This window comes from Ammospiza nelsoni, chromosome 33 (genome assembly GCF_027579445.1).
Source record: "Ammospiza nelsoni isolate bAmmNel1 chromosome 33, bAmmNel1.pri, whole genome shotgun sequence".
In the NCBI taxonomy this organism is placed as follows: domain Eukaryota; kingdom Metazoa; phylum Chordata; class Aves; order Passeriformes; family Passerellidae; genus Ammospiza; species Ammospiza nelsoni.
Genome location: NC_080665.1, coordinates 3,234,924 through 3,260,138, shown reverse-complemented (window position 1 = coordinate 3,260,138; position 25,215 = coordinate 3,234,924). Strand labels below are relative to the sequence as shown.

At 52.7% G+C, this 25,215-nt stretch overlaps 1 long non-coding RNA gene and 1 pseudogene across 1 annotated transcript; one reads left to right on the top strand and one right to left on the bottom strand.

The window, feature by feature from the left end:
• LOC132085905 (zinc finger protein 850-like) overlaps window positions 1-25,215 on the top strand; it is a 534,273-nt pseudogene that overhangs the window by 23,073 nt on the left and 485,985 nt on the right.
• Window positions 11,979-13,824, bottom strand: LOC132085920 (uncharacterized). The gene is made up of 5 exons (XR_009420310.1): window positions 13,728-13,824; window positions 13,137-13,172; window positions 12,974-13,012; window positions 12,514-12,582; window positions 11,979-12,114 (listed from the first exon to the last, which is right to left on the bottom strand). It is a non-coding gene; the product is annotated as an uncharacterized LOC132085920 (long non-coding RNA).

Here is a 25,215-nt window from a genome sequence, read left to right as displayed (position 1 = left end):
CCCAGAGCCAGGTAGAACCACTTGCCCTTTCCCAGGACAACATGGTGGCTCTACCCCACTGTGGCCAGGCATTACAGGCAACCGTGTAGGGCCCCTCACCCAGGAAACCCCACAGCCTCGCAGTGCCCCGTAGACAGGCAGACCCAGCAGCCCCATCCCACCAGGAAACCAAATTTCAAGACCAAGAAATAATTTCAACGTACTTTTGATATAGGAAAATTATTTTGGCATTTAAATTCTTTTGAGTAAATAAATAATTTTGGAGGTGTTCCATTGTATTTGCAGGGATGCCCGACGAAGGCAGGAATGATGCATTTAACTCCATGTTCTCAGAAGGCTAATTTATTACTTTATAATACTGTCTTATATTAAATAATACTACACTACACTATACTATACTATACTATACTATACTATACTATACTATATTATACTAAAGAACAGAGAAATGATACTTAGTGAATGTTCAAAAGACAATAATGAAAACTCCTGACTTTTTCCAGAGTCTCAACACAGCTTGGCCATAACTGGCCAATGAGTCAAAATAACTCACACCAGAATCCAATCAAACAAATCACCTGTGGGTAAACAATCTCCAAACACATTCTGCACATGAGCACAACACATGAGAAGAAAATGAGATAAGAATTGTTCTCCTTTTTCTCTGAGGCTACTCACCTTCCCAGGAGAAAAACCCTGGGCAGAGGGATTTTTTCAGAGAATGTGAATGCCACAGTGTTAAAGATGAGTAATGAGATGGTTGGCTCTCCCAATTAAAGGGTGAACATGATAAGTATGTTAAGACAAGTTGTACAGATGTATAGTTATGTTACTGCAATGTGTCCCCCCCACCCAGCATTGTTATCCCGGGCTGATCTTGGTAGTCCGGGCATTTGGGGAGGGGCAGATTGCTCCTAAGAGGCACGGCTTAGCAACACCTGCCCTCCAATCCAGTTCCAAGAAAGCAGTCTACACCAATGGACAGCGAGGAAGGGTCAACATACAGCCTTTGGGAGGAGCTGGGGCTGCCTGTTGCAGCAGCAAGGATATAAAAAGGAGAGCAGCCATTGTGTGGATGAGCCAGCCACATGGTTACCAGCCACGAAATGGGTAGAAAAAGTTTTAAAAGAAAGCTTGTTTTGAATTTTTATTTTTCTTTTAAACCCAGGCCATTCCTACCACTTTCACAGTGAACCATGAAATAAACAGGGCAGGAGACTTATTCTCCTTTTAATGCCTTTATTATAAGTGACCAGCTTAAGGTTGGGAGGCTCGACGGGTCCACAGCTTGGGTCCACAGCTTCTCTGTCATCGATCCCAGGATGACTCAGAGGAGAAGGAATGGAGGAATGTGTAGCTTTGTCCACTAAGGGGCAAAGATGAGGGTCCTACCCTCACAAGAGCAGTGGGGGTATATCCTATGTTACAACTTTTGGGTTTTCTAGTCTCGAGGTCTTTGTTCCAGCTGAGGTCTTTGCTCAGGGCGAGGGGCAGCAAAGGTTCTCAGCATCTCCGCAGGCTCAGTACTTTGCTTCTCACATCCAGACGTAACTTTGATCTCTTAATTCTGTGTTGGCTTGTTGTTTTTGGAGTCTTTTCTGTAAGTTTGGTAGGGTGGCTTCCCATGGCATGCTGGTCTCAAGGTTATTTTGCATGCCCTCTGATGCCCTTCCCCCCACCCCTTGTCTCCTCCTTTCACTGTCCGGGTAGAAGGGCTATTAACTTAGCTTTAGGCAGGGCCATACTGATACAAAAGGAGCAATTAACAAAAACAACCAGTGGTTACAATAACAAACAGGTAGAACTCCACCTTGGCAGCAACTGGTGTAACTGGTTCACACTGCAACCTTTTTTTTTTTTTAAATTGGCAGATTTTTTACTTATAACAACCTACAACTTTTCTCACCACCTGGACACCCACCCCCCCAGTCAACCCACACCCCCTAGACTCTGCACAACTCCCAACACACCATTTGTCTGGGCGAAAGCACAGACTATGTCAAGGCAGCAGAGCCCAGACCTGGCCTGACTTCCCTGGACCACCGGAAAGGAGAAAATCCAGACCCACAGACACACACATGGACACAGAGCAAAGCTTTGCACAAAGGGTTTACTGATTTTTGATGAATGATTATTCAGGGGAAATGGCCCAGGGCTCAAAGGGTTCAGGGGGTTCCTCCGGGGATGATCATCTCCTCATGCCACTGGAGAGGAAAAAGCACACTGGTCCTTCACACCCTAAAAGACAAAGCCCAGAACGTGACCTCTGGAGCCCACTGGGCCATGGATGGACTTTGTCCCCAGCCCTGTCCCTGCAGGCACGGCTCACCTAGGCATCCAGAGAGGCAGCCAGGCGCTTCTGCCGCAGGAGAGCCCGCAGCTCTTTAGCCACAGGGGACTGGAGACAAAGGCAGCGTTAGAGACACACTGGGGGCACTGGGCTGCACTGGGAGGCAGGGGAGAGCAGGGGGGCCTTGGGGAAGGGGCTGTGGCAGCAATGGGGTGCAGGAGCTGCTGTGCTGCTGCCCAGAAGCACTGGGCTCCTGGCCAAGAGGCACGGCTGGGGCAGGGGCTGCGTCCTGGCTCATCCAGGGGATCCTGGGGTGACAGGGATGGGAATGCAGCAGGGCCCTGGGCAAAGGCTTCACTGGGGAGGAGCCCTGGGGCAGGGCATTGTCTGGGCTGTCAGGAGGGGTGCACTGGGTTGTGCTGGGACACACTGGGATGGCCTGGGCTGTGGTGGCCACGCAACGGGAGGGTCTGACACCGGCAGAACTCGTGGTACCCACCAGAGGCGTCTCCAGGACCGCAACATTGTCTAAATCCAACTGCAGAGAGACCAGGAGACCTCGCTGGTCACTGGGATGTCCCCAGTGCCAGCAAGGGATGGGGGGACACCACTGCCCACCAATTCCCTGAGGGGATGCCCTCCAATGCCAGCAGCCCACTCACCTCTTGGAGATCATCTTGGGTTCCTTCCAGGAGTGCCTGGAAAGGAGAACAAAGGCTGGGTCAGGACTGGACCTTGTGGGGCTGGGGGGGACACGGGTGCAGGGAGCAGGGCACAGGCAGAGGGATGGGCATTCAGGGCCTCCACGGAGATCTGTTTGAGGTGGGAGGAGACCCAAAGACACTGATCTGGGGTCAATTGAGGGCCAAGGGGACAGGGCTGGGAGTATGGAAGGAGCAGGCTGTGAGGTACAGGGGAGGAGAAAGGAATGGAAGTGTAGGGACATGGGAGTGCAATGGAGGGGCTTGGTGGGGACAGAAGAATGAGGACGAGGACAAGTGGGGACAAAACCAACAGTACTGGGAGATGCTGTGGGAGTGGGGGTGAGTCAGGGAATTGTACAGGGGGACCCCTCTGCAGTGGTCAGGAAGAAAGGCAAAGGATTGAGGGGGGACATGGAAGGAAAGGCCTCAGGTATGGTCCAGGGAGGGCACCTGGGGACTGGATCCAGTCCACTGACCGCTCCCACTCCAACTTCCTGCATGTGGTGGCTGCCCATGGTGGGATCCCGGCATCTTGGGCGGTGGGCAGCGACGCAAAGGCATCCGGTGACCCTGTGGGGACAACCCCCAGTCCAACACAATCCATCCTCCAACAGCCCCCAGGGCCAGATCCCCCATCTCCTGCTGCCCCTCCCCTCCCAGAGCTTTCCCTGGGGGACACCCCAGAGCTGAGCCCGGCACCAAACCCAACATGTGGGAGAACAAGGGGAACAAGGGACATGTGATCAGGTGGCTGATTGGCATCACAGGCACTGCAGACCCTGGGGAGCACTGGGCAATGCTGATCACCTGCAGACAAGGCTGAGGGTTGGGGAATGGCTCAGGTCTGGCACTTCCCACATGGGAATACCCCATTGTTCCTATTTCCCTACAGGCTGAAAACCAGTACAGTCTCCAGTCCCAGAGCTGAGTCCAGAGAGAAATATGCCCCATCCGGTCCCTCATCCTGTCACACCTGCAGCCTCAATGCCATCACAGAGCACCTGGGTCCTGCTCTGATTCACGTCGGTGTTTCAGGGAACCATCCCCAACAAGGATCAAACTGCAGCGCTGCCCCTCCCTAAGACTTGCCCACAGTTCTGAAGGGACATGAGAGTGCAGGGGAGGGGCTTGGTGCAGACAGAAGAATGAGTACAAGTGGGGACAAAAGCAACAGGACTGAGAGAAAACTGGGGGGAGTGGGGGGAGATGGCAGGAAGTGAGTCAGGGAATTGTACAGGGGGACCCCTCTGCAGTGGCCAGGAAGAAAGGCAAAAAACTGAGGGGGGACATGAAAGGAAAGGCCTCATGAATGTCAGTGGGAGGCCACCTGGGGACCCTGAATGGGACACAGAGGAGGGACCAAAAGGGTGGGATGGGAGGCCAGAAAGGGCAGGATGTGGGGACAGCGTTTGGCTGGTGCCTCACCTTGGCCTGTGCCGGGGGGCACAGCAGGATGGAGAAGAGCAGGGCCACGCTGAGCACAGCCACCTTCATCTTCCTCTGGCTCTGGGCAGTGCTGCCTGAGGCTGCAGCAGGTGAGGAGCACCTTTATCCCTGCTGGGACTCCTCCCTGCACCCTCCGTGCCAGCCCCCAGGCCAAAGCCCAGCTTGGCACAGCCCCCAGCCCTGGCCACAAGCCCAGCCCTGGCACAGAGCCCATCCCACCCCACCTGTGGCACGGATCCAGCCCCCTCGCCCGGCATCCCTCCAGCTTCCTGCACGGGGCAGCTGCCCCTGGAAGGGCCCAGACACCTGGGGGGGCCAAGGGGGGCAGGCAGTGAGCCAAAGGCACCTGGGCACCCTGTGGGGACAACCCCCAGTCCAACACAATCCATCCTCCAACAGCCCCCAGGGCCAGATCCCCCATCTCCTGCTGCCCCTCCCCTCCCAGAGCTTTCCCTGAGGGACACCCCAGAGCTGAGCCCGGCACCAAACCCAACATGTGGGAGAACAAGGGGAACAAGGGACATGTGATCATGTGGCTGATTGGCATCTCAGGCACTGCAGACCCTGGGGAGCACTGGGCAACGCTGATCACCTGCAGACAAGGCTGAGGGCTGGGGAATGGCTCAGGAGTGACAATTCCCACATCCACACAACTCGATATCCCTTTCCCTGCAGATCCCAAACCCGACCAAGCTCTATGCCCAGAGCACTGTCCAGAGGGGAATATGCCCTGCCCTGCCCCTCATCCTGTCACACCTGCAGCCACGGAGCCCTCCCAGAGCACCTGGGTCATGGCCCTGGCTCTGGGCCCAGGCCAGCACTGGCCCTGAGCAGGATGTGCCCATCCCAGGGCACATGGGGAAGTGGGCACCTGTCCCCAGGCAGCCACTCGGAGCTAATTGGGGTGACAGAGGTGCCCTGTGAGGAGGAGGGGTGTTGGTGCCCTGCCGGCATCTCTGACAAGCCCTGTTTACCCAGGCCCTGAGGCACCAGGAGGACATTCAGACATCCTGGGCCTCCAGGAAGGAAAATCCACAGTAAAGTCGTTCCTGAGAGCTGTCCAAGGCTGTGATTCCTGTTTGACATTCTGGGGCATTAGTGACGGGTTCTGCACCTCTCTTTTTCCAGGGACTTTTTGGATCCAGCAGAGATGTCTTGTGGGCCACCTGGGAAAACATTTCAGGCCACTGCCTTGACTGTTTACTCTGGAGCTTGCCCCAGGAGCTGCAGGGCCCAGGAAGTTTTTTCTGTGGAGAGCCCCAGGGCTGAGAGATTAGAGGGTCCCTGTGGGGGATCCTTGACCAGAGGCACGAGTGCTGTGACATCATTGGGTGCTGAGGACACCATGGAATGGAATTGACGACGTGTCCGCAGGATTCTAATTGCAGAATAATGGCCAAGGTGAGATCCAGACCTCCTTGGAGATCAGTGCCAGTCAGGGGGGTGGCGCTGGACAGCCACTGACCACGTGCCACCAGCCCAGGCAGGAGCTGGAAAAGCCCAGAGGCTCCCAGCGTGGGCAGATTGGCCCTGCAGCTTCAGGGACCCCATGGGAATGTCCCTGCCCCCCTCAGGGCTGTGCATGAGCTGTGCAGTCTCTCCCTCCAGCTCTCAGCAGATTTCAGCAATGACCTATTTCTCCTCTTTGACTGACTGGTGCTTTTGCACAAACAATTTACATCGGGGTCCTCAGCACAGGAAAGGCTCAGACTTCACGGAGCAGCTCCAGAGCAGGCTGAGATGCTCCAAAGGGTTGGAGCACCTCTGTGACAGAGACAGGCTGGGGGAGTTGAGGTGGTTCAGTCTAGATCAGAAAAGGCCATGGAGAGACCCAATTGAGACCTTGCAGGACTTCAAGGAACCTCACAAGAAATGTGGGGAGAAATGTTTTAGTAGGGCTTGTCTAACTGGGGAAGGGGAAATGGTTTTAAAGCAGAAGAGAATACGTTCAGACTGGAGATAAGGAAGAAATCTTTGATGCTGTGGTGGTGAAACACTGGCACAGGTTTCCCAGGCACCTGGTGGATGCCTCATCCATGGAAATATTCCTGGTTGGATGGGCTCTGAGCAGCAGGATGGAGCAAAAGATGTCTCTGCTCCCACCCCACAGGAGGCCCTGTGGTGTCAGCTTCCAGAGGGGTCGGTGTCTCTTGTAGGATTCAATTCCCCCAGAGAGCAGAGGGAACACACAGCTGCACAGATGGCAGGAACGTCCTCCCATGGAGATGGGAATATTCTGGATCCACAGGCTCAGGCTGCCCAGTTTTGTGTCTTTGTAGATGGACACCAGTGTCAGAAGAGACTGAGAACCAGGAGGCCCCACAGTGTCTCTGAGTTCCCTTGGTTCCGGGAGGCCACACAGAGTCCCAAGGTGTGGCAGTAAGTTCCTTTGTTATGAAACTGGGCTGTTATAAACAAAAGTAGTTTGTTCCAGTTGCCCCCCATGCATGTTGGTTTGTCCCAGAGATCCCATCCCCCTGTCCATCTCCCTCAAGACCTCCCTCTAATTCCAGATCCTTCCCTGCCACTGAGGGAAACCCTGTCCTCCTCCCTTGTCCATTACAGAAACCCCACCTTTCTAGAAACTTCTGTGTCCATCTTGTATCCCTCAAATGCCCATTGCTATGCTCAGTCCACTCTCCTCCCCTGTTGTTCCCCACTGGCTGCCATAATGTGTGCCCTGCCCTGTGCTCCTCCCCAGGTTTCTGCCATTGCTTCTGGTTTGTATCCTCCCCATGTTCCCTGTTCCGTACTGAAGCTATTGGAACCCTGGATTTGCTGTCACTTGTCCCTGCACCCTCTCGGAGATTAAATCCTCTTGGGAACCTGCACAAGTGATCTCTCTCTTTCCTTGGCTCTGGGTTTCTCAGCTCAGGACAACATCAGTGGCTGCACAGAGCAGCTGCTGCTTCTGGGAGACAGCAGCCCTGCTTGTACCACCAGCCAAGCCGGCCCCAAGGGTGGACAGGGAGTGGCCATTCTTGGCACGGGCCAGGAGACAGGGCTGGCTGCAGACATCTCCGAGTGGCCGCCATGTCACCAGGGCCCCTTTGGCTCCATGAGGCCCCACAGAATCCCAGGGCCCCTTTGGCTCCATGAGGCCCCACAGAATCCCAGGGCCCCTTTGGCTCCATGAGGCACCACAGAATCCCAGGGCCCCTTTGGCTCCATGAGGCCCCACAGAGTCCCAGGGCCCCTTTGGCTCCATGAGGCCCCACAGAATCCCAGGGCACTTTTGGCTCCATGAGACACAACAGAATCCCAGGGCCCCTTTGGCTCTATCAGGCCCCACAGAATCCCAGAGCACTTTTGGGTCCATGAGGCCCCACAGAATTCCAGGGCCCCTTTGGCTCCATGAGGCCCCACAGAATCCCAGGGCACTTTTGGCTCCATGAGACACAACAGAATCCCAGGGCCCCTTTGGCTCTATCAGGCCCCACAGAATCCCAGGGCACTTTTGGCTCCATGAGGCCCCACAGAGTCCCAGGGCACCTTTGGCTCCATGAGGCCCCACAGAATCCCAGGGCACTTTTGACTCCATGAAGCCCCAAAGAATCTCAGGGCCCCTTTGGCTCTATCAGGCCCCACAGAATCCCAGGGCACCTTTGGCTCCATGAAGCCCCACAGAATCCCAGGCCCCCTTTGGCTCCATGAGGCCTCACAATGTCACAAGGACCCCTGGACACCACAAGGCCCTGAAGTATCCCAATGGGTGCTTGGTTCCAAATGGCCTTGCTTTGTCACAAGGGCCTCTGGATTCCCTGACACCCCACAGTGTCATAGTGTCCCCTTGTTTCCACGAGCCACAGGGTCACAATGAACATCTTTAGGCACCAGAGTGTCACAGCATCCCCTTAGTTCCATGAACACCACAGTGTCCCCTTGGTGCCACTTAGTCCTGCAGTGTCACAATGGTTCCTGGGAACCATAAGGCCCTGAGGGATCACAGTGGATGGTTCCATGAGGCCCCACAGGTTGGCATCTCCTCTTGGTTCCACAAGGGCCCATGGCCACAAATGGGCTTCTGGATTCTACAAGGGCCCAGAGTGTCACATAGCCCCTGTGATCCCATGAGTCCCGGCAGTGTCACCATGTCCCCAGGAGGCCATGCAGTGTCACAGTGTTCTCAGGAAACACTGCAGTGTCACCATGTCCCCATGAGTCCCTGCAGTGTCACAATGTCCCCATGAGGCCATGCAGTCTCACCATGTCCCCAAGAGGCCCTGTAGTGTCACAATGTCCCCATGAATCCTAGCAGTGTCACAATGTCCCCAGGAGGCTCTGCAGTGTCACAGAGGAGCAGCACTGGAGTGGGCACGGCACCAGGGGAGGTTTGGCAGCGTTCCCCTCTCTGTGACACCACAGCGGTGGCAGCCACAATGTTCCCCACTCTGTGACACTACAGGTGTGGCAGTACCATGTCCCGTCTCTGTGACACCACAAAGGTGGCAGCCCCAAAATTCCACTCTTTATGATGCCACAGCAATGGCTGCCCCAACATTCCCTTCTCTATCACACCAGAGCAGTAGCAGCACCAACATTCCCCTCTCTGCGACACCATAGTGGTGGCAATCCTGACCTTCCCCTCTCTGTGACACTGCAGTTAGGGCAGCCCTAAGTCCCTTATCTGTGACACCACAGCTGTGACACCCCTAGTCCCCCTCTCTGTGACACCAGAGGTGGCACCCTCAGCATTCCCCTCTGTCTGACACCAACACAGTGGCAAACCAAAGATTCCCCTCTCTATGAGAAAGCAGTGGTGGCAGCCCCAACATTCCAACATCACATCGGTGGCAGCCCCAACATTCCCCTCTCTGTGACACTGCAGCAGTAGCAGCCCCAGTGTTCCCCAGTCTGTGACACTGCAGCGGTGGCAGCCCAAAAGTTCTCTCAGTGACACCATTGCTGTGGCAGCCCCAGTGTCCCCCTCTCTGTGGCACCGCAGTGGTGGAAGCCCCCAAGTTCCCCTCTCTATGACACTGCAGGAGTGGCTGTCTCAAGTTCTACTCTCTATGACAGCACCACAGTGGCAGTTCCAACATTCCCCTCTTTGTGATATCTCAACATTTGCAGCCTCAGTGTTCCCCTGTCAGTGACACCGCAGTGGTGGCAACCTCAGTGTTCCCCTCTCTGTGACATGACAGCGGTGGCAATACCAATGTCCCCTTGTTTATGACACCAAAGCTATTGCAACCCCTGTGTTCCCCTGTCTGTGACACCACAGAGGTGGCACCCCCAGCGTTCTCCTGTCAATGACAGCATTGCAAGGGCAGGCCCAACCTTCCCCTCTCTATGACACTGCAGGGATGGCAGCCCCAAATGTTCTCCTGTTTGTGACACCACAGCGGTGGCAGCCCCAGTGTTCCTTTCTATGACAGCACAGCAGCAGCTGCCCCAACCTTCCCCTCTCTGTGACCCCACAGCCCTGGCAGCCCCAGTGTTCCCCTCTCTGTGACACCACAGCTATGGCAGTCCTGTTTTCCTGGTCTCTGTGACACCACAGCTTTGGTAGTCCTGTTGTCCTGGTCTCTGTGACACCACAGCTGTGGCAGTCCCGTTGTCCCAGTCTCTGTGACACCAGTGGTTGCTGCCCAAACGTTCCCCTCTCTGTGACACTGCAGCTGTGGCAGCAGCACTCGAACAGAAGCAGCAGCTGTGGAACAACAGGGGAGCAGGGGAGGAGCAGAGACAGAGCTCTGGAACAGCGGGGGATGAGCAGTGGTAGAGCAGTGTTGGAGCAGTGGTGGAGCAATGGTGGACGAGCAGAGGAACTGTGCTGGAACATCACCAGAGCAGCAGTAGAGCAGCTTTTGAGGAGCAATGGAGTGACCATGGAAAAGGTGGAACAGTGGTGGCACAGGAAACACAGCAATGAACAGTGGTGGCACATTGGTGACACAGTGGTAGCACATACGTGGCACACTGGTGGCACACTGGTGGCACTTTGGTGGCATATTGGAGGCATGTTGGTGGCACACTGGTGGCACACTGGTGACACATTGGTAGCACATTGGTGGCACACTGGTGGCACTTTGTTGGCATATTGGAGACATGTTGGTGGCACGTTGGTGGCACACTGGTGGCACATTAGTAGCACATTGGTGGCACATTGGAGGCACGTTGGTGGCACATTTGTGGCATGTTGGTGGCACAGGCGCCACAGTCATGGAGCAGCGCCAGAGATGCCGAAGCTGCGGGACACAGAGCAGCTCCAAGCGCTGTATCCTGCAGGAACCGGCCCCTCACACCAGAGCAATCCCATCAGGCTGACCCAGAGCAGGGGCAGCAGCAGGAATTGCTGCTGGGCTCTGGAAGGCATGGATGGAGAACACTTAATGGTGCCCTGGGGGTTTGATCCTGCTCATTGTGGCCTCTTTAGTGATGCTGGGACAGTTCCAGTCCACCTGAAGTCATGAACTCAGGAGATACTCAGGACAAAAGCAATCAACTGCCTTCTTTACTGCAGGGAAACACAGCTTGGGAGAAGTTTAATGATTCCTGATTTAGGAACCAAACTGGGTCAGTTATTGGCCTGTGGTTTGTTCTAGTCCAAGGAGCAATTTCCAAAGTGCTGCGCTTTGGCATTAAAAATGAGCAACGTGCCTCATCACCTGGATATTGCACTTGGAGTACAGAGCTATTTGTGGTTGTTATGATCGAGAAAATCACTGGAATTCTTTTCCTGATTTCACTCTTTCTTCCTCTCTCTGGGATGAAGCCTCCAACACTCCCTGCAGGTCTGCTTTCCAGAATCTGCTCCACTGGAGTTGGGATGGGACAAATGAGCAGAGGGAAGAGGGAGGAAAATGGACCATTCAAACTGCAAACTATTTTTGTAACCTCTGGGTTTCAGTATTTAGAAACCGGCATTGATAGTTTTCTCTGACCAAATCCCTCATTTCTCATTTTTGCCCTGGCAGAAAACCTTCCTTTGGCCCCATTTAGGAACTGACCCTTGGAAACACCTCAGTGAAGATGCTTTTTTTGTTGGTTTTGCTAACAGATGACAAGAAAATCAATGCAAAGGGAGGGATGAGGGAAAGGGCAGAAACAATTCCTTTCTTTTGTCTTCCTGGTGGAAAATCTCCTGTGGAGGTTGTGCTGCAGCCGGAGATGGCCAAGGCCAAGGGCTGAGGGAAGCGATTCAGCTGAGGCAGCTGAGACATCTTCTCCCTGGTTTACAGCCCTGGGGCTGGCAGGGGACACAGCTGCCCCCCGTGCACCCCTCAGCCCCTGGTATGGGGGATTCTTCCTGCCTCTGCCAGATGCTCCTTCTCCATCCCTGGCCTGGGTGCTCCTGGTCTGAGCTCCCTGCCATGGTCACTGCTGGGGGTGGGGAGCAGGAGGGAAGAGTTCAGCACCAACCTGGGAGGTGCCAGCGGGGTCAGAGATGTGTGGAGGTGACAGTGACAGAGTGATGGGACGTGCAGATGGACACAGGGACAAGACGACACCTCTGGGGGAAACTTTCCTCTTTGAGATTTAGGGAAATTTCCTTTGGAACACACACACGGACACAGACACACAAACACAGAGTGTAGCTTTGCTGAAAGGGTTTATTTCTCATTTGAGGAAAAAGGCCCAGGGCTCACAGGGGATCAGGTGATTTCTCCAGAGGTGATCATCTCCTCATGCCACTGGAGGGGGACAGGACATGGTTTTCACCAAGAGTTCCTAAGACAGAGAGCCCAAAATGTGATCCCCTGTGTCCCCTGGGACAGGTGAGGGGCTGTGTGCCCACCCCTGTTTCTGGAGTGTGAAAAGAATTGAGGTTCTGGATAAACGCAGGACAGGATTTGGCCCCTCAGATCCACAGGGTTCCCAGACCCCATAAGCCCAGGGATGCTCCAAAACCTGCCTAAGAACCTTACTGCCCCCAGGGGGACTGTGGGGTTCCCAGAGCTGCCCAAGTGCAAGGAAAGACTTGGGGGCTGCTCTGAGCAGCACCCCCAAGAAACAATCAGTGAAAGCTCCTTTCTGTCCCTCTGCTGGCCCCAAACTCAGTCCAGCCAGAAGACTCCAGGGTCCCCACAGGATCATGTGGGAGCCAAAGGAGCACCAAGTGTTGCTCACCTATCCATGGAGAGAGGCAGCCAGGCGCTTCTGCCGCAGGAGAGCCCGCAGCTCTTTAGCCACAAGGGGCTGGAGACAAAGGCAGCGTTAGAGACACACTGGGGGCACTGGGCTGCACTGGGAGGCAGGGGAGAGCAGGGGGGCCTTGGGGAAGGGGCTGTGGCAGCAATGGGGTGCAGGAGCTGCTGTGCTGCTGCCCAGAAGCACTGGGCTCCTGGCCAAGAGGCACAGCTGGGGCAGGGGCTGCGTCCTGGCTCATCCAGGGGGTCCTGGGGTGACAGGGATGGGAATGCAGCAGGGCCCTGGGCAAAGGCTTCACTGGGGAGGAGCCCTGGGGCAGGCCATTGTCTGGGCTGTCAGGAGGGGTGCACTGGGCTGTGCTGGGACACACTGGGATGGCCTGGGCTGTGGTGGCCACGCAACGGGAGGGTCTGACACCGGCAGAACTCGTGGTACCCACCAGAGGCGTCTCCAGGACCGCAACATTGTCTAAATCCAACTGCAGAGAGACCAGGAGACCTCGCTGGTCACTGGGATGTCCCCAGTGCCAGCAAGGGATGGGGGGACACCACTGCCCACCAATTCCCTGAGGGGATGCCCTCCAATGCCAGCAGCCCACTCACCTCTTGGAGATCATCTTGGGTTCCTTCCAGGAGTGCCTGGAAAGGAGAACAAAGGCTGGGTCTGGACTGGACCTTGTGGGGCTGGGGCGGGACACGGGTGCAGGGAGCAGGGCACAGGCAGAGGGATGGGCATTCAGGGCCTCCACGGAGATCTGTTTGAGGTGGGAGGAGACCCAAAGACACTGATCTGGGGTCAATTGAGGGCCCAGGGGACAGGGCTGGGGGTATGGAAGGAGCAGGCTGTGAGGTACAGGGGAGGAGAAAGGAATTGAAGTGTAGGGACATGGGAGTGCAATGGAGGGGCTTGGTGGGGACAGAAGAATGAGGACGAGGACAAGTGGGGACAAAACCAACAGTACTGGGAGATGCTGTGGGAGTGGGGGTGAGTCAGGGAATTGTACAGGGGGAACCCTCTGCAGTGGCCAGGAAGAAAGGCAAAAAACTGAGGGGGAACATGAAAGGAAAGGCCTCAGGAATGTCAGTGGGAGGGCACCTGGGGACCCTGAATGGGACACAGAGGAGGGACCAAAAGGGTGGGATGGGAGGCCAGAAAGGGCAGGATGTGGGGACAGCGTTTGGCTGGTGCCTCACCTTGGCCTGTGCCGGGGGGCACAGCAGGATGGAGAAGAGCAGGGCCACGCTGAGCACAGCCACCTTCATCTTCCTCTGGCTCTGGGCAGTGCTGCCTGAGGCTGCAGCAGGTGAGGAGCACCTTTATCCCTGCTGGGACTCCTCCCTGCACCCTCCGTGCCAGCCCCCAGGCCAAAGCCCAGCTTGGCACAGCCCCCAGCCCTGGCCACAAGCCCAGCCCTGGCACAGAGTCTGTCCCACCCCACCTGTGGCATGGATCCAGCCCCCTCGCCCGGCATCCCTCCAGCTTCCTGCACGGGGCAGCTGCCCCTGGAAGGGCCCAGGCACCTGGGGGGGCCAAGGGGGGCAGGCAGTTGCGGGGGAAGGGTAGATATAAGTCCAATTGTGTCAGGAACCCACGTCTTTAAAAAGGAAAAGGAACCCACTAGGCCGCAGCAAAATATCCAAATATGGATAACATTTTAACCAGTCCAGTGAAGAGATTTTTGCTTTTATTTCCAGCACATCAGTCTCAAAATACAAAATGGAGACATGACAGCTCACTGATCCACACCAAAAAGTCCTCTCCGGGAGAGCTGATACAGAAATACATAAAATTATCTCAGTCTAGATTTCAGCCAATCACACACAGAAAACACATATTGACAAGCATTCTATCCAATCTTATAAAACATAGGTAATAGTAGCTAAAACAAAGACTGGTTCATAAGAGACAAAGAACAAAGTTCTATTCATGCTAACCTCTAAAGATATACATTAAATAACCTTGTTGCCATCCTAAAGCCAATTCTACAGAGGCCTATTGTTGTTTGTCACATCTACTGCTTGGGAAACTTTTCTGCTTGCATGGGAAATTTTTCTGCTTGCATGGGAAACTCTTCTGCAATGCTAACAAAACTCCAATCTAAGGCCTACATACTTTTTTTAACCATTTCTTAAAAATCCTCTAACCTTATGGATTCCAACAGGCAGTGAGCCAAAGGCACCTGGGCACCCTGTGGGGACAACCCCCAGTCCAACACAATCCATCCTCCAACAGCCCCCAGGGCCAGATCCCCCATCTCCTGCTGCCCCTCCCCTCCCAGAGCTTTCCCTGAGGGACACCCCAGAGCTGAGCCCGGCACCAAACCCAACATGTGGGAGAACAAGGGGAACAAGGGACATGTGATCAGGTGGCTGATTGGCATCTCAGGCACTGCAGACCCTGGGGAGCACTGGGCAATGCTGATCACCTGCAGACAAGGCTGAGGGCTGGGGAATGGCTCAGGAGTGACAATTCCCACATCCACACAACTTGATATGCCTTTCCCTGCAGATCCCAAACCTGACCAAGCTCCATGCCCAGAGCACTGTCCAGAGGGGAATATGCCCTGCCCTGCCCCTCATCCTGTCACACCTGCAGCCTCGGAGCCCTCCCAGAGCACCTGGGTCATGGCCCTGGCTCTGGGCCCAGGCCAGCACTGGCCCTGAGCAGGATGTGCCCATCCCAGGGCACATGGGGAAGTGGGCACCTGTCCCCAGGCAGCCACTCGGAGCTAATTGGGGTGACAGAGGTGCCCTGTGAGGAGGAGGGGTGTTGGTGCCCTGCCGGCATCTCTGACGAGCCCTGTTTACCCAGGCCCTGAGGCACCAGGAGGACATTCAGACATCCTGGGCCTCCAGGAAGGAAAATCCACAGTGAGGTGGTTCCTGAGAGCTGTCCAAGGCTGTGATTCCTGTTTGACATTCCGGGGCATTAGTGAAGGCTTCCACACATCTGTTTCCTCAGGCACAAAGTGGATCCATCAGAGAAGTGTTATGACCCAGCTGGGAAAACATTTCAGGCCACTGCCTTGACTGTTTGCTCTGGAACTCACCCAAGGAGGCGCAGGGCCCAAGGGGGAAGATTTTCCTTGGGGGTTTTGCTGCTTTGTGCCCTTGGAGGAGAGACCAGAGTGTCCTCATGGGAGATTCTTGACCAGATGGACAAGAGCTGTGACATCATTGGTGGGCTGAGGTCACCTTCGAGAGAAATTGAGGAAGTGTCTGCAGGGTCCTAAATGGTGAATGAATGGATGAAGGAGATTCTCCCTGTCCTGACCCACTATCCAGCAAAACCACAGCCCAGGGAAGAGGCCTGGTGGAATCAGGGGAGAAGCAGACCTTGTTGAGCCTGGCACACACTGGGCAGTGTGGGATGATCCCCTCCTGGTGTCCCAGCTGTCAGTGCAATACCACTGCTCTGATGGACTGGGTCCTTAAGAAACAAAAGAAGTGATCAATCTCAGGGGAGGAGGGGATCTGGTCGCACTTCTCTTCTCTGGGAGTTTCTCTCCAAGGGGGGACATTCCATGAGAATGGGGATGCGGTAAAGGACAGGGCTGAGGGCAGCTGCTCCCTCTCTCTCTGGGCTTCGGAGGAGGACGCTGGGAGCTGTTTGGGAAAAAGAATTGGTTGCTGCGGGTGGCCAGAGCAGCTTCCCCAGGCAGGTGCTGTCAGGTGCCTGCAGCACCAAAAGCGTCTCCACTTGGGGCTGCCTTGACAACTCCCCCAGCCCAGCAGACCCTGAGCCCGGATGGTGCAATCAAAGCCTCACCAGAAGGACAAGAGGACTCCTCGCACAACAGATCCAGCTGGGTTTACTAAGGGAAAATCCAAGGGTCCAGGTGAAGTGAGGGTGAAGAGGGAAACAGGAACAAGCAGGAACACAACCTCTGCTGAAGGGAACCAGAGGCGAAGAGCCAGGAGCAGGGCTGGGGCCAGGGTATATAACTGGAGGAAGGCAGGAGGGGTCAGGGTACAAATTATCCAATGGGGAAGGGAGCCATGGGTGGAATTAAGGTGGGGTGACACAGGATGCACCAATGGGGGAGCAGAGTGGGAGGGGTCTCAGGGAAAGCCAATGGAGGAATGGGGAGTACAGAACTTTCTGGAACTGGGGGATGAACAGCAGTCGATTGACAACAGCACATTAACATTAACAAGAAAAGAACCATTGGGAATTGCGGCAGTCTCTCACCTTAACTTAAACAGTGCTGTCCTCCCATGGCATTCCAGGTTCGTCTTCTCCATGGCTGTCTCCCACATCTCCCCCTTTTTTATTTATTAAATAAACATTTCCCAGTGTTCTGTCAATTCTTTTCTTAAAACACATCAGTGCTGCTGAAACGATAACAACTATGAGAAGGACCCACAATAAACTGTTAAGAATGGGGGCCACCCACACAGGAACGTCCCACTGCACGATCATTTTGTCCATCATGTCCACAACTTTATTTTCAGTAAGAAGAGACTTCATTTGCTCTTGCATTTGTTTGATGTTGGCCTGGATCGATGTGCTTTTTGATGGCAGGTTAAAACAACAAAGCCCTTTGAAATCATGTCCACAACCATGGCCATGGGAGAGCGGCAGGAAGGCGATGGCCACTCTGTTCTGAAGGGTGGCATGTCTGGTGGTTTCCTTGTCCACTAGAAGTTCTGATAAGGCAGGGGACGTAGCGTTGGTCTGCTTACTAAGCCAGCACTCCAGGTGAGAAAGCTCACCGAGGGCCTTTGCAGCTGCAACCCATGGTAGAAAGATAGAAACAGCGACCCTCTTCGTCTTGCCCCAATTATAAATTTGGTCATCACAATTTTGATTGAATTGGGAGTATGATCTTTTCTGGCATGCCAATTGAGTTTCTCATTTCCAGTTTTTAATTTGGGTAGTGTTTGGGGTGAGGGTAGTAAGCTGACCAAGGCTGCAGGGGCCCCCTTTGATCTTTGAGGGGATCCCTGCCCACACCCCATCCTCACAGATGAGAAACACTCCCTTGGGAAGCACTCTGGGAAAGGGAGAGGACTTAGATAATGTTTCGGCAGTATAATTGTACCAGTCAACGACATTGTATCTCTTATCATTTGGTGATATATCTTTTCTCACTATCATCTGTGGTTTGGATTTCTCATGCAAATTTTGTTGGGGTTGCTCATAGAAAAAGTTTACAGAATAAGTCACTTTGAGGAGCCTGGTAGGTCTAGTTCTTTGGGCTCCTGTGGTGCATGTGGTAAGATCTTCATCCACTTGTCCCAGGTGTCTATCAGGGTGGGCTTCTTACCTGCATAGGGATATTCATTTGGTGACAGGGGGATTCCCACCTTACATGTAGACAGTGGGTCTTTTGCACATCCCATGGCCGTGGAAAAGTTATCTTGCTTGAGAGATTTCACCAGTGTGACCCATACATTTTCTGGTGGTTGTGGCACGACCCATCCAACCGCTGTTTGGATGCACAGGAGCACAATGACGGTGGCAGCAGCTGTTAAGGTATTTTGGGGTGTCCTGGGAGTGGCCATCGGGTCCTCAAGTGAGTCAGTTATCAACTGTTCTAGCACTGATAGAAACATGAATGGTCAAGTTAGTTGTCACTGTAATTTTCTTCGTTTTGTCCCTATGGTAGGGAGGGTGAGGGATCGGCAATTGGGGCAGGTGGAGACAATTGCCTTGGCTTGGTCTCTGGAAATCTTAAATTGACATACTAAAGCTGGAGCCTTCTTATGGAAGATTGCATGGCTTAGATGAGCCTGTTGAAAGACGTGTGGTGCAGTGGGGGAAATGTGAGTGGCACTTGCTGCCATTGCTAACCAGTCTGCTCTCCGGTTGCCCTCAGTGATGTATCTTGGCAGCTCTGTGTGCAACCGGACATGCAGGACGTGATAAAGTTGCTCTCTGTGGGAGATGAACCAAATTAATTTAGAGAGCAAGCTGTATAATTTTTTATTTTGGACTTTCTTGAGCAGGGCACGCTCTGCCTGCTCTGCTATCCCAGTGATAAATGTAGAATCTGTGACTAATTTGAAGGGTTGTTGGAATGTTTGAAACGTCCTCACAGCTGCAGCAAGTTCTGCAGTCGGGGGGGAGCCTTCAACAACCCGGATATCAGACTCCTCCTTCTGAGTGTCACGGTCCCTCAAGGTGAACACTGACTTGTGAGATTTGTCTGAATCGTCAGTGAACTTGGTGATAGTGTTTTTGAGTGGAGTTTTACTTTTATATGATTTTGGGGCCAAATGCAGTGAATCTTTAAAAAGTCTGTGTTTAGGATAATGAATTGAAACTTTTCTGGGATAGCTGTCTAATGAAATTTGCGGATGTTCATTTGTTTGTAATAGAGAGTCCAATTGTTCCAAAGTATAAGGGACATAAATGCACACCGGATCACAAGCTGCGAGGGTCTGGAGGCGATGTTGGCCTTTAATAATAAGTTTGGCTACAAGTTCTGGTGGGGTGGTGACTGTTTGATGTGGTTGGTGCGGCAGAAAAAGCCACTTGATGATGACGAGTGGGTTTTTTGCAGTATCATCCCACTGAAAGAGCAATGCATGGCAGTGTGGGCACTTACCAAAAATACTGAGGCTGAGGGGAAGGGACCGGTCTGTCTGATTTGCCTGGCGGTGTTTGATGGCGTTGGCGACTCTCTCCAAAGCCTCACAGGCTTCTGGCGTTAACCAGCGTGGGGAAGTCAGGTCGCCATCTCCTTGTAGAAGGTCCAAGAGCGGTGCCAGTTCTTCTGTGGTGAGGCCCAGGAGAGGTCAGATCCACGTGATGACGCCACACAGCTGTTGCATGCCTCTTAATGTCTGGGAGTGCTTGAGGTTTGAGGCACAATGGTCCTTCGTGTGATTAAAAACCCGAGGTACTTCCATGGGCTTGATAGCTGGATTTTGTCCTGAGCTATCGGAAACCCCGCACTTTCGACAGCTGTGACAGTCTTGGAAAGTGCTGTGTCTAATAAGTGTTGATGGAAGCACAGATTACTACATCGTCCATGTAATCCAGGTGTAAGACTCTGTCCGAAGTTTCTCTCATCTGCCTCACATTTATCACTGGGGACCACGGAAGAAAAGACCCTTGTCTGAAGTTTCTGGCCCTGTTGGAGAAAGTTACATGCCAAGGGCCCCGAGACCTGAGCACAGCTCCTGGCATTGCTAAGCTATTGTTGACAGGTGTGTTTGCTGTATGCTACACTGAACCAAATGAAAGGAAGAAGGGGGCACCTTGCCTTTTTGCAACACTAGCCTTGGAAGTTGTCCCACCTCTCGGCCTGGCTGGACTTCTCCTGAGTGTTGGGTGGTCCCCCACAGAAGACCCCTCACTTGTCTTACAACCGCCGTGACAGACAGACTGAGGTGTAAGAAGCCTCTCCATCAAAGACCGAGACATAAAATCCCTACATGAAAAGGCCCCCCCACACTATTTCCAAGGACTGGGACTGAGGCCCCCAACCTTGGGGAGGTGTGTGGGGGGGGCAAGCTGACCAAAGCAAGATGGATGTTGCAGGTGTGAGCAGTGGACCAAGAAGACAATGGCTCTTGCCCACTGCTGAGAACATGGACTGTGTGTGGACCTTCTCTAAATACCATTTTTTCCCCCAAAAATACAATAGACTACCTTTGATTTGGTTTCAAGTTTTACCCCTTCCCCCATCAAAAAAAAAAAGAGTATAATAGAGTTCAGATGAACTGCAACCCTGAGATCTCCCCGGACGTGACCTGGTGAACTCCATTGGCTGGACATTGAAGAACTTCACTGTTTCTACGTTTGGTAGCTCTATACCTTCCTTTCTCTTCCTCCCTCTTTTTCCCTTTTCCCCACTTCCTCCCCAACGCATTTTGTTGTGGTTATTCAATAATGGTACATTTGTTTTGATTATCACTGCAACCCCCTCTACCATGTCAGTGTTTTTTGCACTCTGAGATCAACCCACAAATCATCACGAAACCCGTTCGTAAGGACAGATCACGACACTTGCATACATACTGTAGAACCCTTCTGTCAAGCCTTAAAAATTCTCTACAAATTCATTTCCAACATTACTGGGTCTGGCACTGCCCAGATCTGGTGTTTGCTGCCACCACCAGTGCCCAGATCTGGAAATTCCCTTGTTCCAGTAGAGCCAAGTCCAGCAATTTTCTGGTAAAGAAAGACAAAATCTGGCAATTTCCGCTTCCGACATTGGCAATGCCAAGGTCTGGTGTTTGCTGCCACTGCCTGTACCTCAGTCTGGACATTTCTTATTCCAACACAGCCCAAGTGCAGCAATTTTTTGGAAAAAGAAGACAAAAGGCAGCAATTTCCTGGTGCCAAGACTGTCACCACCCAGACCTGGTGTTTGATGGCACCGCCCATGCCCAGATCTGGACATTTCCCTGTGCCACCACAGCCCAAGTGCAGCAATTTGCTGGCAAGAAAGCCCAAGCCCGGCAGCTTCCTGGTGCTGCCACCAGCAGCACTGTCTGTGTCTCTCTGGGAGCCTCTCAGGATCCCCGGCCAGTCCCGAGTTGGCAGACACCGGAGGCAGCCCCGACATGGCCGACAGCGGGGAGACGCTCTCTGTGCCCCGAGGGTGCTGAGGGCACCTGGGCTGGGCGTCTTTGCCGCAGGAGAGACACCAGAGACATCGGTAGGAGATAAAGGGCTGGCTCTTAGCAGGGGTTAATCCAAGGTTTTATTCTAGGAGTCCCAAAGGAGCCCCTACACCTCAGGGGAGAGCCCCGGGAGATGTGCCAAGGTTACATTTAAAGGGAGGTGGAAACTGAAAGGAGATAACATTTTACTGACCAATAAGTGACCTTAAGGGATTACTGACCAATAAGTGACCTTAAGGGATGGGTACTGGTCGATAGATATTTTGGACAGCATATGGGGCAAGGCTTGGGGCGCTGACCCCCGGCCGCTGGCTAATCACTCGACATCCTGGAGTGAAGCTTCTAGATGGAGGGGATGGGATGCTGAGTGATTGACAGAGAGCCAGGGTGGGGATTTGGGGATGATCTCAGCAAGGGGAAGGGTTTACACAGGTAAAGGGAGGGGGGTACAGTCTGGAATAAATCATTTGGGAAAAATATGGGGATACAAAACAAAACTACTTCCAAGTATTACAAAGTATAAAATGCACTACAACATTTGTTATAAAGATACAGTTTTTATTTCTGTTGTTAATTATAAGCTTAGACATAATAGTGAAATAGCTGATATAAGTATGCTTGTGTTAAAATGCCTGCTTGGATGGGATAACATCCAATGAACATGAGATGAGACACCTGGTACAGATGTGGCAGCCATCAGCACTCACTGTCTGAAGGCAGTGTGGGCCGTGGCCAAAACTGAAGATGATGATAAAAAAGGACCAAAACCACAACCAAGGCATGTGCATGCTCTAAAAAGGTGGAACCGAGGAAGAGGCATGCTAAACAGTTCATGGAATATGGAAACTAGTTTGGGAAAAAAGTTTACTATGCATGAGGGTCCATGAATATGCAACAGGCTGATGGAAGGAAAAGGTATTTAAGGGATATCCCGAAGATAACAGGGTGGTCTTGGTTCAGTGCCAAGATGCACCCGGCCGTAATAACCTTTGCTCGATGCTCCTTGTCTCCCCTTGACCTTTATTAAACTCTTTGAATTTTCGCAGGAGCGTGAACGTGGTTTTTCACAGTCCCGAGCAGAGAGCTGTGCCCGGGGGCTCCGGGCAAAGGCGGTGGCGCTCGGCAGCGGCCCCAGCCCGCCCAGGCCCGGGCATTGCCCCGCACCGGGACAAAATCCCGCCCGAAGGAACCCTTGGAATGCCCGCCCGCGGCTCCTCCGCGGCCCAAAGCTCCCGGTGCAGCCCCCGGTGCTGCCGCAGCCGTGGCTCCGGACAAGGGGGGCTCGGCGGGACCCCCGGGTCGGGCCCCCTCCCAGCCGTGCCCGCCGCGAGCCCCTGCCCGGCCCGGGGTCAGTGTCCTTGGCCGGCCCCTGCCCGGGGCTGCGGCCCCTGCCCACCCCCGGCACAACCTGCAGCTCCAGAGCAACTCCCTCCAGCCGGGCACTGAGGGTTCCAGCCAGGAACAACATTCCGGTCATGGCATCTCTGTTATCTCTGCTCAAATGGGCACGACATCCCGGTCACGGCATCTCTGGTGTGTCTGCTCACATGGGCACAACATCCCGGGTATGGCATCTCTGGTGTCCCTGCTCACATGGTGTGAAAAATGCATGTATTTTATGATTGGCTTTTTGCAAATATTAAAATGAATATTATATGTGTTGTGTTAGAAAGCAATGCTGAATTAATTTTCTCAAGTACTGTGTTAAATATAGTTTTAGGTTATAAAAATTGTTAAAATAGAAACTATGCTATGTGAGATACTTTTTTTAAAGAAAGGACTTGCAGCGAGATAGCAGCCACAGGACAACCCCGAAGTCTTTCAGAGAAAAAGAGTTTATTGCCTTCTTATCAGAAGAAACGAACTTCTTCCCGCCTCGAGGGCACGGTTAGGATTAGAGGGAAGAAGTTGACACTGACCAGACAGAATCCTGTGTTTGAATGGAATTTATGCATCATGTATGAAGTGTATGAATATGTAACAGGCTATTGTTCTTAAGGGTTAGTCCTTTGTTAACGGGTGTCCTTTTTCGGGCTCGCGCTGCCCAGAAAAAGGTACCCGGACGTCTGTAACTCCTTGCTTTTATTATCTCATATTGTCCTAATTCAATTTGTCCAAATTGTTATTACTTTAATTGTGTCGCTATTCTTTTTAACCATTTTATTACTATTAAAACTTTTAAAAATTTTAAAAACAAGGGATTGGCGTTTTTCACAATTTGGTAGCAGAGGATGGTTTGTGGCCAGGAGCGGGCTGGCTCCGGGGCAGAGCTGCCGGGGGGCTCCCAGACTGTCGGGGTTCCGAGCCCAGGATGGCAGCGTCGGCCCGGGAAGTGGGCCGAGAGAGAGAAGAGAGAGAGAGAGAGAGAGGGCAAAAGAGACCCAGGGTGAAATAAACAAGGGCCAGGAGACTTCTTCTCCTGTTTAATGCCTTTATTAAAAGTGATCAGCTCAGGATTGGGTAGCTCGGCAGGGCTGCAGTCTCCCGTCGTCTCTCCCAGGGCGACTCAGAGGAGGAGGATATGCACAGCTCTGTCCACCAGGGGCAGAGCTGGGGATCAGATCCTCTTGGGAGCCTTTAGGGCTTGATCCCCTCAGATGGTACCTCGGTCTGGCTCTCCAGACGCCCCCAGTCCTGGCTCGGGGGATCTCGAGGACAGGGTGAGGAATGATGAAGGTTTCTCGCATCTCTGCAGGCTCAGCACTTGGTTCCTCACGTCTAGACATCACTCCAGTCTCTCAACTCTTAGGTGGCTCGTTGTTTTTGGGGTTTCTCCATGAGTTTGGAGATGGGGGTCCCACAAAGCATTCTGGTCTTGCGAGTCACTTTGCATAACCCCCCCCACCTTCTCAGGTATCTTCTCTATTCTGAGAAAGGTAAAACTTAGCTTCGGGCAAGGTCCCCACCCAGGAGAAGGGCCATTACCTCGCCCCAGCCAGGGCTTTTACTAATACAAAAACAACCATTAACGACAACGACCCGTGATTACAATAACAAAACACACAGAACTTGGGCAGGGCCAGTGGTCTGGCTGCCTTTTTGAAACTTTTTCTCATAAAAAATATTAACCGAGTTTTTGTTCATAACAGTCCCCCCTCTTTTTCTTTGATCGAGCTTAAACTCTAAGCTCGCATCAACTCTCGATTTTTGTTTTGAATCTACTATAAATCTCTTGTGCACTTTGGTAATCATGGTTACTTAACCTTGTTACTCTCTTTGGTTTCTTCAGGTTTGTCTTCACGGCAAACACTATTTTACTGAAACAGATAAATAAGCATAGTAAAAATAGCAATCCTCCAAGTACACACACAGCGAGAAAAACTACCTTTTCCCACACATCCTTTTTGAAAATCTCCAGGTTCTCCCACCCACTGGGATCAAGTGTAGGAGTTTGATCTTCATTATTTACACATGCTAACCTTTTTATTTCGTTTGAAATGTTCCTAATAATTGAATTCTTTATTTTTAATACTGCCTGGAGCCGAATAACTTTGTTTAACATAGATATTGGGATCCGAATTTGGCTTTTACAATTTTGGATTTTCTCAATTTCTATTTCACTGTGCCTGTTCTGTTTAATTTCTCCCAAATCATTATATATAGGAACTCCCAAACTTGATCCAGTTTCTTTGGGTAATAAGAAAATTGGTTTTATCACTCCAGCGGTGCAGCTGCCAGACAAGATCAAATCTAGGGGTTTAAGGCTCCCCTGAAATGTGTTAATTTATGTAGTTCAGTTAGCACTGTCCGAGCCAGTGCTTTATTCAAAAACACCCGTCCATCTGAGGTTAACCACTCTCCCTGTTGTCCTTGATGTAACTTTAAATCTTTTATTGCTTCTAATTCTTCTTCACTAAATATAGGTTCCTCCCCTTTTTCAGGTGTCATTTTTGTCTTCAAAATTTTTACTGGATCTCCTGGTTCTAGAGCTGCTTCTTTGGCTATCTGATCAGCCAGTCGGTTTCCTTTAACTTCTAAACTGTCTCCTCTTTGGTGCCCCTTTATATGGACCACTGCTATTTCTATAGGTTTTTGTAGGGCCTCTAGTACAGATCGGACTAGGTTCTCATGGGCTAAGCTCTTTCCCTTTGAACTTAAATAC